Source organism: Cryptomeria japonica, chromosome 3 (assembly GCF_030272615.1).
Source record: "Cryptomeria japonica chromosome 3, Sugi_1.0, whole genome shotgun sequence".
NCBI lineage: Eukaryota > Viridiplantae > Streptophyta > Pinopsida > Cupressales > Cupressaceae > Cryptomeria > Cryptomeria japonica.
Window position 1 is genome coordinate 534,261,001 of NC_081407.1, and position 13,462 is coordinate 534,274,462.

Genomic DNA, 13,462 nt, shown 5'->3' on the forward strand with positions numbered 1-13,462 from the left:
TTCAGTCTTCAGTATTTCCACACTCTGATTCTTGACACAGATCTAATATTCTTCTGTGATTGCACATACAAAAAACCTCATCAACCACCTAGAACCCCAACAACTCCTAAAACCCTAGACATGATGTCCTTATAAAGGAATCTGATTTCATGTCGGTCCAATAGGATTACATTGCAAGTTCCTAGGTTCTGTGCATCTAGACATATTTGGTAACATGACACAAAATCACTACCAAAGTGTCGGTGGATGATAACTCATCACAAAAATACTAGTTGGTAACTCTTCACAGAGTAATACTGGTTCATATATTTAACTGATTACCAGTTCACACATTTTACCAATTACCAGTTTGTCAAAATGAAGATTGGAAAACAAATGATAACAACCACTTTGTTCCTTCATACTGCTTTGGGGTCCTCAAACTTCTTGAGTCTTTATACCACTTGGGTCTTCATACCACTTGAGATCGGTAAACACTTTCTGCAAAACACCGATAGTCTAAAGACTATAATACATAATACCGGTTGGAACAAATACCGGTTGAGCATAACTCATACTTACAAAAAGTGATATCAAAGCAAGTGTGTGTCCATCAATGACAATCACAACATCATCATCAAAAATACCAACAATCTCCCCCTTTGGCATTGATGGCAACACTTAGGAAGATTTTTGACATCTACGTATTTTACAACAAAAAATATGCCATAATCAAAATTACTCCCCCTAAGCATATACACTATCCCTTTTGCAAAAAATACAATGTATACTACTCCCTTAAAGAGATAACATGAAAGTATACATAGCATACATAGCATTCACCAAAATTTTAAATACAAAATACTACTCCCCCTTTGCCAACAATGACAAAGTATTGCAGAATAACCCTGGTTTCTCATTATCATTAATATAATAAATGTTTATGACAATAATGAGTGAAACTTATCAAAAACCGATTTAAAATCCTGCATAAAGGTCTTAATGGATAAAGACCATGATTCAAGTAATGAGGTAGCCGCCTCACTTTTTGTTTGCATCTGGGATACTTGTTCTTCCATGACATCAATGGTGCTCATCTCTTGAGTGACCGTTAAGGCATCTAGATTGAGATAGCATTTCTAAAGTATTTGCAGTTTGGGTAGTAGAACTAGTTGAAGTTCCTACAAATCTCTAGTCTAGTTGCTGATCTCCAACTCTATTCTAGTGGACTGGAACTGAAACCAGTGAACAGTTTTCCCATATGTAGTAAAGGAATCATAGGGTGCCTTGAAGGTGTTTATAAATGCCTGCAAATTAGATTGTAGTTTTTCTTTTTGTGCAAGCACATCATCACAAAATAGATGTGGTTGACTTATCTTACTGAGCAACATTTTTCCCTCTTCCATAACATCTCTTATGTCCTTCTATTCTTTCTGAAGTTCAGACCGGAGCTCATTCAGTTTCTTCACTAAGGCAATGTTTAGTGCCTTTTGATGCTTTTTCTGTGCATTGGCTTCAACCACCTCTTCCAGGCATTGTACCTAGTCTTCCACAACTGTACATAGAAGTTTTAGTTGGGCCAAAGAGGAATTGGTACTGGGGAGGTTTGTACCGGGAATCAAACTATTAAGAGTTTCAACTGCAATTTGAATAACATCTTGCTCCTTTTTCCTTCTTAACTCTTCCAGTCACCCCTGTGCAAGCTTAATTCTTTGGATCGGCTCTGATTCATTTGCAGATTGCAGGTCAATGGAACTGGTAATGTTAGCCAGTTTGGCTTGACTACCGGTTGCCTTTGGTGTCTCCACACGTGTGCTCTTTTCCACTTCCTTCTGTTGTTCTCAAAATCTAATTCCCCTTAAGACCTTTATAGTAATATGATAAACTTTGTCTACAGAAGAGAGATCAAAGAGAAGGAAACTTTCAGAACAACATATGACAAGGTTTGATTAACCTTCTACACTTTGAACTTGTCCAAAGTTCAAGTGGGTATACCCTTTTGTGAACTAAGTTCACACTTTTAAAAGACAAATCCACAACAAACCAGTCCGAAAACCAGTGGACCTTATCACCTTAAAACCAACTGAAATAAAGAAATAAAACTTGTACTCATATTCAGTATTGACCTACAAGCTGTGTAAATAGACAACCACAATAGATACCAGTGCCTTATCCATTGGCCACATAGTCATCTAAGTTTAGGCAATACTCCCACAATCAAATATCCCCACACATCCTATCAGTTCCACTTCTACAGATCCCCACATATGCCTGACATACATAAGAATTTCACTCATACCAAACCAAACTACATTTATCAAATTCAAAGTATCCCAAAAAGAATTTACTGATAGAAATGATTCCCACGTATTTAATTCCCCTCCTGAAGAGAAAAGCTAAGAAGCATATCTACTTGAATTCGCCTTACAACCCATATTCAAAAGGAATAACCCTAGATTACTCAGAATGAAACAGTAAATATTTGCAAAACATACTTGAAGACAACACAGAGTTCAAGCTCAAAACCAATGGTCTGTATATTGATATTATTTTAGAAAGTATTACAAAAACATTTGAATGTTCTCCATTAAGACTTAGAAAAAAGCTTAGATAAATTTTTGTAGCGTTTCCTTACAATTCCTTGCGATCCCTTTTTACTAGTCTTGGTATCCATATATAATAACATGGATGCATACAAAGCTTCAGACTTTCCTAGGAGAGTTTGTTACAATCATTACTTCTCTTAAGAAGTAGTTACAAAACCTTTTCCAAATGCGGTTACAAGTCTTTTTCAACATCCACGGCCTCTTATACTTGTTGTTATTTTGCAACATCTTCTAACTTCTCCACATCCAGTACTACATATTTTCTTGTCCATTCCTGGTATACATCATCAGTAGGCCACGAGAAATTAACCACTTTTCCTTTTGTCTTGGCTAATCTTTTCCAAGAATTCCTCATTTTGTTGACCTCTGAATTAAGAAAACCATAATGAGATTTGATTTTCTCAATCTCCTCAATTGTTTTGATAAATATGGAATCACCCTCTCGATTAATAATTCCTTTTATTCATAGTGACAATTCGGCTTCTAATTCCTTAAGCCATATTTGTTTGTCCTTTAATTGTGTTGGACTGGAAAAACCCCCTGGGAGTAATTCGAAAACTTGATCAGTGTACTCTTTCTTGTACAAGTTGATCTTTCTATTTGCATTATCTACTCCTTCTGCTAACTTCACTAAATCCTTTGTCATATCATTGGTAGATTTAATAATGTGGTCAGCCCCTACTTCATCACAGGATACACAAATAAGTTCTATATCCTGCTCTCTGGGCTTCCACTTGTCAAAAATAGGCATTGGAACAACCTTGTCTCCATTTATCTCATTCCACATTTCCAAAATCTTACTCATGTTATTGTACATTAGTGAGGACCATATGGTGTCAGCAAAACTAAAAAATTGTAACCCTTACTCTCTCTTCATATTTCTTTGCATACAGGGCTTGAGCCTGTTTTAGCTTCTCCAATTCATGGGGAGTGATCTCAACCAACTGGGAACTAAAAGGTGCTGGAGATGGTGGGAATTCAATAATGGGGCTGGTAGGTGGAGGCCTTGCAGGAGAATAGGAGATCATCAATGTTGAAGACTCACCTTCATGGTATTGTTCTGCCAACTGACTTGTGAACTTGGCAATGATGCTATCTTTACCCCTTACCTCTTCCTTGGCATTGTTGTAAGCTTTTAAAACTATCTCCAACCTAACTTGGAGATCTGCCTTTTCCTTCGCCTCTCTTTCTGCTACTACAACACTAAACTTTGCAATCTCTAGAACTGTGCTTGCAGCTTCTACCACCCCAATGCTTTGTACTCTTTTCACTATCATACCTCCAAGGTAACTTGACCCTGGGGTGTCCTTATTCTTTCTATTTTCATCTCTTTTCAGAGACCACATAACCAGGGTAGCATTATCCTTGCTGAAAGTGACTCCCTCCATAGGTTTAGTCTCCTTCCTTACTACCTATAAAACCAAGGCATCTAATATGTCCCATTCAGGGAGAATGAGTACACCAGCGTTTGCCACCATGTCTCTTCCTTGCTTAGGAGTGATGGTCTTGAACTCAGTAATCATCTCTTTTTGTATTTCTTCCTCCACCAGAGTCGGATCCTTGTGGGGCTGCTCACCTTTCCTCTTCTCACACCTAGCATTAAATTGATCAATATTCTGCTTCCTCATGAATTGCATGAAAGCTCCTAATGTGACAAAGTTATTATCAGCCAAGAAATCCTCACTGGCTTGTTTGATCTCAAGATCCAACTCCTGGCCTTTGAACTCACTAGTGGTTATGTCCATCTCAGCATTAAGGTGCTCTTCTGGTATTCCATCTTCCACTTCATCATAGGTGTAGGCTATCTCTCCAAGATTGCCTAATTATAACAGTTGCTCAGCTGCTACCTGTTCATCTCCTATACGAATAGGGGATTGAGATGGGGAATACAAAGGTTCATCAGATTGTACTTCCTTTCCCATTCTTTGCCTCTTTGGGCTCTCTTGAATGTCAATGACATCCTGTATCTTCCTCTTTCCTTTTGAGGTAGAAGGTTCCCCTATTGTTGGCACCAACACACTATAGTTGGAATTCTTATGTAACATGTAATCATCTAGAGGGATTGCTTTGGTAGATGTAGACCTAGTTAAAACTAGTCTTGCTTTCTTAGGGTTGTTCTTAATCACAACCTCCCTATTCTCTTTCAATGTCTGCATTACATCTTCAAAACAAAGAATTAAGAATTTTACCTTTTCTTCAAAGGGGTGGAAACTGGACAAAGGGTCATAGCTGGTGTCAAATTGGTGCACAAAATCTGGAGCCTTCTTGTAGGTCACCCAATTTTCTTTCCTTAGCTCTTGCTCATCCAAATCAAACTCATTCCTGATGAGGTCTTCAGGGAACTAGAATTGGTGAGGTCTACCTCTGCATACTGCCCTCTTTCTGAACATGCTGTTGAAGAAATCTTTAGGGTCAACACACCTTGATACTGTAGTTGATAAATGGTATGGGTGAAGGAAATATTCAAAGCACTTCCAGCCCCCTTTAGTTATTACAAACTGATGAGCTATAGTTATTGTAGGGAAAATGGTCCCTTTACCTCTACCTGTTAACTCTGCCTCTTGCACACCACCAATCTGCCTGAGAACTTTTGCAATTCCTACTTTGAGAGGGACTTGATATGGCAACAAAAATGGAGTGCCTCTGAAACCATACACTCTAAAAACTGTGGAGATAGGGTATAAGTACATATCACCCCAATTGTGGACAATTTTAATATTTTCAGCAAACTCTTTTGGCCTAATGAATTCCAAAAGAACCTTAGGGACTCTTGGATTCTCTGAACATATAAGAGTCCTAATCTTGGATGCAAACCACTTATCAAATCTCAATTAGCTAGCATCTTCCATGTCCCATGAAAGCACAGTACTCCATAACTGAACTGGCATCTTCTCTCCATCCTTTTCTTTCACAAGATCCATTCCATTTGTAAAATAGTCACCACCCTTGAATAAAAATAAGTGCATGAGGAGGGAGTACCATCCAAAAGGCCTATCCACTTTCTGATTCTTTATCCCTATCAAGCCTTCATGGATGGCATCAGTAACATAGGAGGCATAATCAAAGGTCACTACCAGAGAAGGGTTCAAAATTTGAGCAATCATTAACATGTAATGAGTTGGCATGTTTGCTTCAGCATCCTCTCCTAAAATCTGGCAGAGTGACCAGTATAATCCCCTGGCTCTAAGGGTGAACATATTTAAGGAGAAAGGCTCCATAGTATTGGGTCCTAAAATTGTTAATCCACCTATCTTCACAAAGAATTCTTTAAGAGGCCCACTCCTAAGGTGATTCCTCTGTGCATTGTAAACCTAAGCTAGTGATTTAAAATTGATGGGTTCTAAAAAATTGGAAACCTCACTAAGCCCAAAAGCATTTCTGAACTCCTCATTATTAATCTCAATGAGGGTTTTTCCATTTATGTCCCTAATACTCTTTGTAGTTGGGTCGTAATTGTGTGCAACCTGAGTTAGAAGGTCCACATCCATGAACACTCCAGGAACTACCAATTTTCCTACATCTAACTCCCAAATGCTATTCATTGGGGCTGGGGAATGTCTCATGTTGAATCCAACCTTGAAAAGACCCAACCTAGACAATCCTATCTGTGGTTCTCTCAGCCAATTACCTTTGTCATATAATCCTTCTCCTATTTTCAGGCGAGGAGCTGTTGGCACTAACTCTTTTACCTTAGTTGCCACATTGGTTGACATGGTCAACTATTCTAGGAAATCAACATAGATTGTCCTCTTTTGGTAATTAACCTTTCCTGAGAACTCCCTTTTAGGTGCCATCTTAAAATTAATATGCAATCAACTTAATTACAAATGACAACAGTTCTGGAACAGATCAAAATCCTAATTTAAATGAACAGTCAAGTAATTGCCAAGCAAGAGTATAAGAGAACCTGTTCTTGGCTTGAGGAATTCTGCTCTACACCTAAAAAAATCTGTTCTGCATCCGCTTCTCTGCAACAGCTCTTCGAAATGATGCCTACATTCAATTGATGTGAGACCATATACAACAATCAGGCTCTTAACTGCAACATTGATAACGCATGCTTCAGCCGCCCCTTCAGAATTGAATTCATAGAAGAATTTGAAAATTTCGCTCCAACGGGTCATAACACACCTGTGTATTTTCTTTTTTGATCTTTCACCATTTCCCAGAGCATAACATCCTTGCACGTTCATCTAGCAAAACTGCACTGGCAGTTAGATCATATCAAACTTGCATTGCCTTTACCCTTTTACCTTTCCTCATCTGGCAACGAGCTTAAAATCATTTCACTACTTCGCACAGAGTAGCCAATGTGCACTTTAACCCAGCGAAGCCACGCCAGCCATCCGATCAGATGGAACCTGATTGGTCTTTATCTTCATTTGATCTCTTTACCTTAATGCTAGGCCCTACCTTTTTTTTGCCACTTCGCGGGCTTTAACCCTCGAGCATTTTCCTTTCATGAAGCCACGCCAAGCATTAGATGGAACTCTAACCACTCGGCCTTTAACTCTGACCGGGACCGTCAACCCATTTAACTAACCGTGCCTCATCTTGATGGCTAACGATTTTCGCTATTTTGCAGGGGTTAATCCGCGTCCCTCTTTGGCCCACAAAACAACGAGAAGCATTGGATCAATCTTGAGATGAACACTTTTTAAGTGGGACCTTTATCTGGGTATTACATACCCCACTTGTTTACCGGTTAACAAATGCCACATGGCACTCGGCCATTAGCCCTGGAAGCTCCTTTAGGTTTAGTTTTGAGTCAGCCACATGTCTTACTTCATTATTCCCACATAACCGTCAGCTACACCTTGGCGGGCCCTTAATTTCTTTTAAAACCACGTGTCATTAGACACATCACCATCGAGCCCCACAAGAAGCAGCAAATATCACGCCATGTCATGTCGGATAGAACCTCTATTTGTCTTTCTCTATTTTGCGAGCCTTAATCTTTGGTTGGTTTGCAGCCATGAAACAATGAGAACCCTTGGATCAAAATGGAGTTGTTCGGCCTTTACCTTTACGCCTTACTAGTCCTCTGGGCCCACTTGCTCTTTTTCTATTTCGCAGGCTTTAAACTACTAGCATCTTACCTTCACGAATTCACGTGAGCCATCAGATCTCAAGAACTTGCATGATATTTAATAGCTTACTTAAAACTAGCAGACGTGGGTCTTTTGACCCAGCTTTATCCACCTGGCATTTGGTCATTCTTGAACTGATGTGGCAACTTTTTACTTGCTATCTCAGCCAGCTGGACTGCTTGCTTGCAATGCCATATCATTTTGCCATTTCGCGAAAGCTATTTTGTGAGCACCTTCCTCCCGTGAAATTGCACTAGCCGTTATATCTCGAGGACCTGCACGTTTGTTATTCCTTTTAGGAACCTCTTTTGCCCAAGCCCAAAAACCTTTCGCTATTTCACAAAGAATAAACTATGAGCATCTCTTAGTCGCGAAACAATGAGAGCCGTCAGATCTCAAGAACTTGATCGCCTTTTAGCCATGGAAAAGACTTCACCGATGGGTCCTACCAAACCTTTTCAATACACATAGTCAAGCCTACTTTTGGATACAAAATGAGATGGGGTCTCGTTAAGCTGGCCGCCAATACACATAGTCAAGACTACTTTTTCTTTTTGCTATTTCGCATAGCTTAACGCACCCGCAACTTCGCCTAACAAAATAGTGAAAGGCATAGATTAATCTGAGAGTTGCGCGACACTTACAGGACCTGACAACATTTAGGAAAAGGCATAAGCGATAGGCATAAATGTTTTCAATTAATTAGAGACTGCCTAGGCAAGTAACAAGGGGGGACACCTTACATGACTTAGAGACCCATTACTTAAGTGAATAAAGTAATGTAGAAATAGAAGCCAAAGGGTTTTTTATCAGACATTTGAGCGATTAAAAACTAAACCCTTAACTCTTAAAGACCTAGAACATATTTGAAGCAACTAATAGCATACCTGACCCAAAATTTTTTAAAGCCTAGCCAATCATGGGAAAAGAAAACCCAGTTCTTAAACAGTGGTAACAATGGCTTTGACTAGGTATGGTTGATCGCAAGATCAACACAAGAAACTCAGGAAACTCTGGAGAAACAGACCAAAACACAAACCCAAACAACAACAACACAAAGAAAACAAAATATATACAAACAAAGGACCTATTGTGCATGAACTTCAAGAGAAATAATGTTTCAGGAGTTGTCCATGCACTGGAAATTCCTGTACTTCATCATTCATATTTTTCATAAAATATGAATCCTTTCCATTTAAATCACAGACCACAAAAGGGCCAATCCATAATGATTCAAATTTCTTATGCTTTCCTTTGTCATGTCCTCTTACATTCCACTGAAGAACAACATCATGGATTTGAAACTTCCTCAATGATGTCCTTTTATCAAAAAGGTACTTAGACTGCAATTGGATCTTCAAGTTCTTCTTATGGGCTAATGACCTGATTTCTTCCACTTCGACCATCTGAATCATTCGATCCTCCATAGGCTCTGACATTTCTATGTCTTCAGCTTGCAAGAAATTATACACTGGAAGAAGATTGTTTACAAGCACTCTGGCTTGTGTACCATATACCAATTCAAATGGTGACATTCCAATGGATTTCTTGACAGTGATTCTGTCCACCCACAAAGCTAGTCTCAACTTTTGATCCCATGACCTCTTGTTTTCTTCTAAAATTTTCTTGATAATGTTCAAGAGGCTTTTATTACTGGATTCTGCTTGTCCATTCCCCTAAGGATTATAGGTTGAAGAGTAAGACATGACTATCCCATGACTAGTACTAAAATTGATAAACTCTTCTGACCTAAAACTCATAGCATTGTCCATTACTAATTTCACAGGAAACCCAAAATCTAGTTATGATAAAATCCATCAGGAAATCAATAACAATTTTACTTGTAGGTCTTCTGGTGGGAATAGCTTCAATCCACTTTGTAAAATAATTTGTAGCTACTATAATCCACTTGTGACCTCTTCCTGATTTTTCAACAATCTCTCCAATAAAGTCTATCCCCCACTGGACAAAAGGGGCTTCCACTATAACTGGATTCAAGGGCAGAGATCCTTCATATTTTAGCTTGGATGAAAACCTTTGGCATGGGTCACATCTCCTGACATATTCATGAGTATCCTTGAATAGGGTAGGCCAATAATACCCAGCCTGGACTATTTTTCCATCAGTTGTCTTAGCAGAGTAATGACCCCCTCATATTCCATTATACATTTCAATCAGCATTCTCTTCGCCTGGAATTCATCTAAACACATCAGTAACCCTCCATCTCTATTTCTCGAACATAAGTCACCTTGAATGAGAACATATTTCTGAGATTTCAATTTCAGGGTTCTTCTTTGATTGTGTTGCATCCCTTCTGCAAATGTTGCATCCCTTAAGAAAGGCACTATATCTGAGTACCAGGATTGCCTTTCAATACTAGTGACTGAAACACTTTTGATTTCAACATTATTTATCTCAACATTCAGAAGATTAGATTTAGTCATAAGCTTGGCTAGACCTAAGCCTCTCACCAATTTGGTGATCTTTATTTCCAATTCAAATTCTTGGATTCTCTTAATCCATCTACGCCTTCTTCCTGTAACCTCAAACTGGGACAAAATGTCCTTAACTGCAGCATGTGGGACATAAGCAGTGACTTTTGCATTCACAAGGTATGGCCTAAAAGCCTTAACAACTTTAACAAAAGCATAAGCTTGTTTTTCCATGGTTTCATACCTTAATTCTACTGCTTGCTAAGACTTGCTATAGAAACCTATGGGATGTTCATATCCCTCATTATCTCTTTGTAACAAAACTACAGCTACTGTATGGTATGAAGCAAAATAGAACAGAGAAAAGGGCTTACTGTAATCAGGAGATTTCAGCACTGGTGCTTCCTGAATGGCCTTTTAATTCTCATCAAATGCCTTTGATGCTTCTTGGTCCCAGCAAAATGTTGTATCCTTCTTAAGCAATTTTACAATGGGCTTCACTATCTCTACAAAATTTGCAATGAATCTTCTGACAAAATCAACCTTGCCCAAAAAAGATTGGATACCTTTGACATTTTTTGGTGCAGGCACATTGTTTTTGCTTTAATTCTTTCAGGGTCTATTCTTACCCCTTCCTTAGAAACAATATGCCTCAATAATTTTCCTTCAGTGACACCAAAATGACACTTCTTGGGATTTAATGACACACCAAACTCCAAAGCCTTACTGAACACCTTTTCCAAATGTCCATAGTGTTCATCAGCCTTGTTAGAGAAATGGGTTAAATAATCTTGATAAACCACCATGATAATGTTGATGAATTCTTTAAAGGCTACATCCATAGCTCTCTGAAATGTAGCTCCAGCATTTTTCAATCCAAATGGCATTCTTACATAGACATATGTTCCCCATGGAGTAGTGAAGGCAATCCTAAATTGTTCAGATTCCTTCACCAACACTTGATTGTATCCTGAAAAACTATCCATCATGGACAAAAGATCACAACTAGATACTCTCTTCAGCATGGCTTCCATATTGGGGGAAGAGTAATTATCTTTTAAAGAAGCAACATTCAAATTTCTAAAATCCAAACACAATCTTATGTCCCCATTTTTCTTTCTTACTGGGACCAAATTGGAGACCCATGAAGAATGTCTTATAGGTTTGATAATCCCCCCTTCTCTTAACTTAGTCAATTGTTGTTTGCATCTTGGTTTCTAACATAGGGTTAATAGGTCTCTACTTTTGTCTGAAAGGCTTAGCATCTGGAAGTAAAGGGACTTCATGTTGAAACAAGTCTTGTCTATACAACTTTAGGTCTTCATAAGACCAAGCAAAAACATGTTTATATCTCTTCAATAAATTAATAATATTAGTTCTGACATGAGGGGGTAATTTCTTCCCAATGTATACTAACATAGGGGATGATTCAGTCCCCCGGTTCACCTCCTCCAATTCTTCTAACTTGGTGGTAGACTGCTAATGCAGGTGACTGTCACTATAGCTGACCATACTCTCTAGCTCTACCAAACCTTTAGGTATCTCATTTGTTTCCAGCTGGACCGAGTCATTTCCGAAAACTGTTTCCTTGCTATCAACCACTTCCACCAATGCATTGCAATCAATCTTCTGTCCATCATAATCATCAACACATTGAATGAACCTAAGAATATCTTCATCATCGGCAAAAAATTGCCACTTATACACATTATCAGGGATGGCAGGCCTAGATTTTATTTTTATAGTGGATATGTCGGTTAGTGTTGCATCATCATTTTTCAATGCAACATTAGCTAAAAATTCTACTATGATATTCTTTGATCTCTCTATCCAACTAAAAGAAAATGCACTAAAATGCTCAATGATATCCTAAACTGCATGTTTATATCTCCTTAACCTATAATTTTTGGATGCATATTTGGATCTTACCTGAGAGACAACCAATTCTAAATCTCCTAAAACTTTCAACATTTGTATCCCATGCCTCTTTGCAACTTCAAGCCCCACTAATAGAGCCTCATATTCTGCAGTATTGTTTGTGCACTGAAAGGCTAATAGAAAAGAATATTTAAAAGTTATACCTGATGGGGATACAAAAATGACTCCTGCTCCAGACCCTTCTTTGGAGCAAGCTCCATCAAAATACATCTACCATAAACCATGCTGTTGTAACTCTAATTCAATCACAATGGAGTCATTATTCTTCAACTGGGGTAAAATTGCTTGTACTCTAAAGTTATCAAGATCAACATCTATCAGACAATTGACCATATTAGGATCCACTTTTTCAATTACTCTAGGAGCACATGGTTCTATGTACAACTTGACCTGATTCCCTTTGATAGGGATGGTGGCATAAGATAAATCTAATTGGAAATTTCCTCCTACTGCTACTGCCCACTGGTTGGATAACAACATTCCATAATGGGGTTTGGTATCAATAACAATAACATCCATTTTGTAAGTTGCCTCAAGAAATGATGCTATCTTCACTTCAACATATTTCATGGTACCTATCAAGGTACTTCTCTTTTATCCATAGCAGAGCATTTTCCATATACAGTAGTTACTGATAGTCCTAGTTCTTTGATAACACCATAAGGCATTACATTAGTAGTTGCTCTTGAGTCTATCATACAATTTTTTATCAGCCAGTTATTCACTAACAAAGTAACATAAAAAGGATCTACCTATGACGGCTCTTGAGTAATAGTGGTTCCAACATAAACCTCTGGGGTTTGGAACTCCTGATCCTTTCCATTTTTAACTGAACCGGTGGGTAGGACTGTGTCACTGTGAGATATATTAGAAAACAAAGACAAGGCAACATCCCTATGTTCTTTTATTTTCAGTAATTCTATTAAAGGGATTGTAACTTTCATCTATGTAAGAGCCTGAGCCATATCAAATGTGGAACTTCTGCTCAACTCAGCATTAGTTTTAATTCTTTCTGCCTTAGGCTGGCTCGCCCTTTTTGTTGTGGCAGCTCCTTGTATATCATTGGTACTTTTATCATCTACACTCTTGGGTGCATCTTTAATTTGCTCTTTCTTTTCTTGACCAATTGGAGGGGAAGTAGTACTACTTTTAGCCTTTTTCTAAAGAACCTCTTTTATAAACATAGAACCTGGTTCACCGTGATCACTATCCCTTTTAGTGCTCCTTAGATTATAATTGTGCTTTGCCTTAGCTATAGCAGCTTTCGTGAGATTTTTTACTTCTTCCTCACTAGGCCTTTTGAGATGAACTTCTTCATCTTCAATAGTTACCACATTCAAAGTAGGATGCCAATCCAGTGTTAGTTGTCCTTAAAAATACCTTTCACTATCCGACACATCAATAATTCACTTTGTT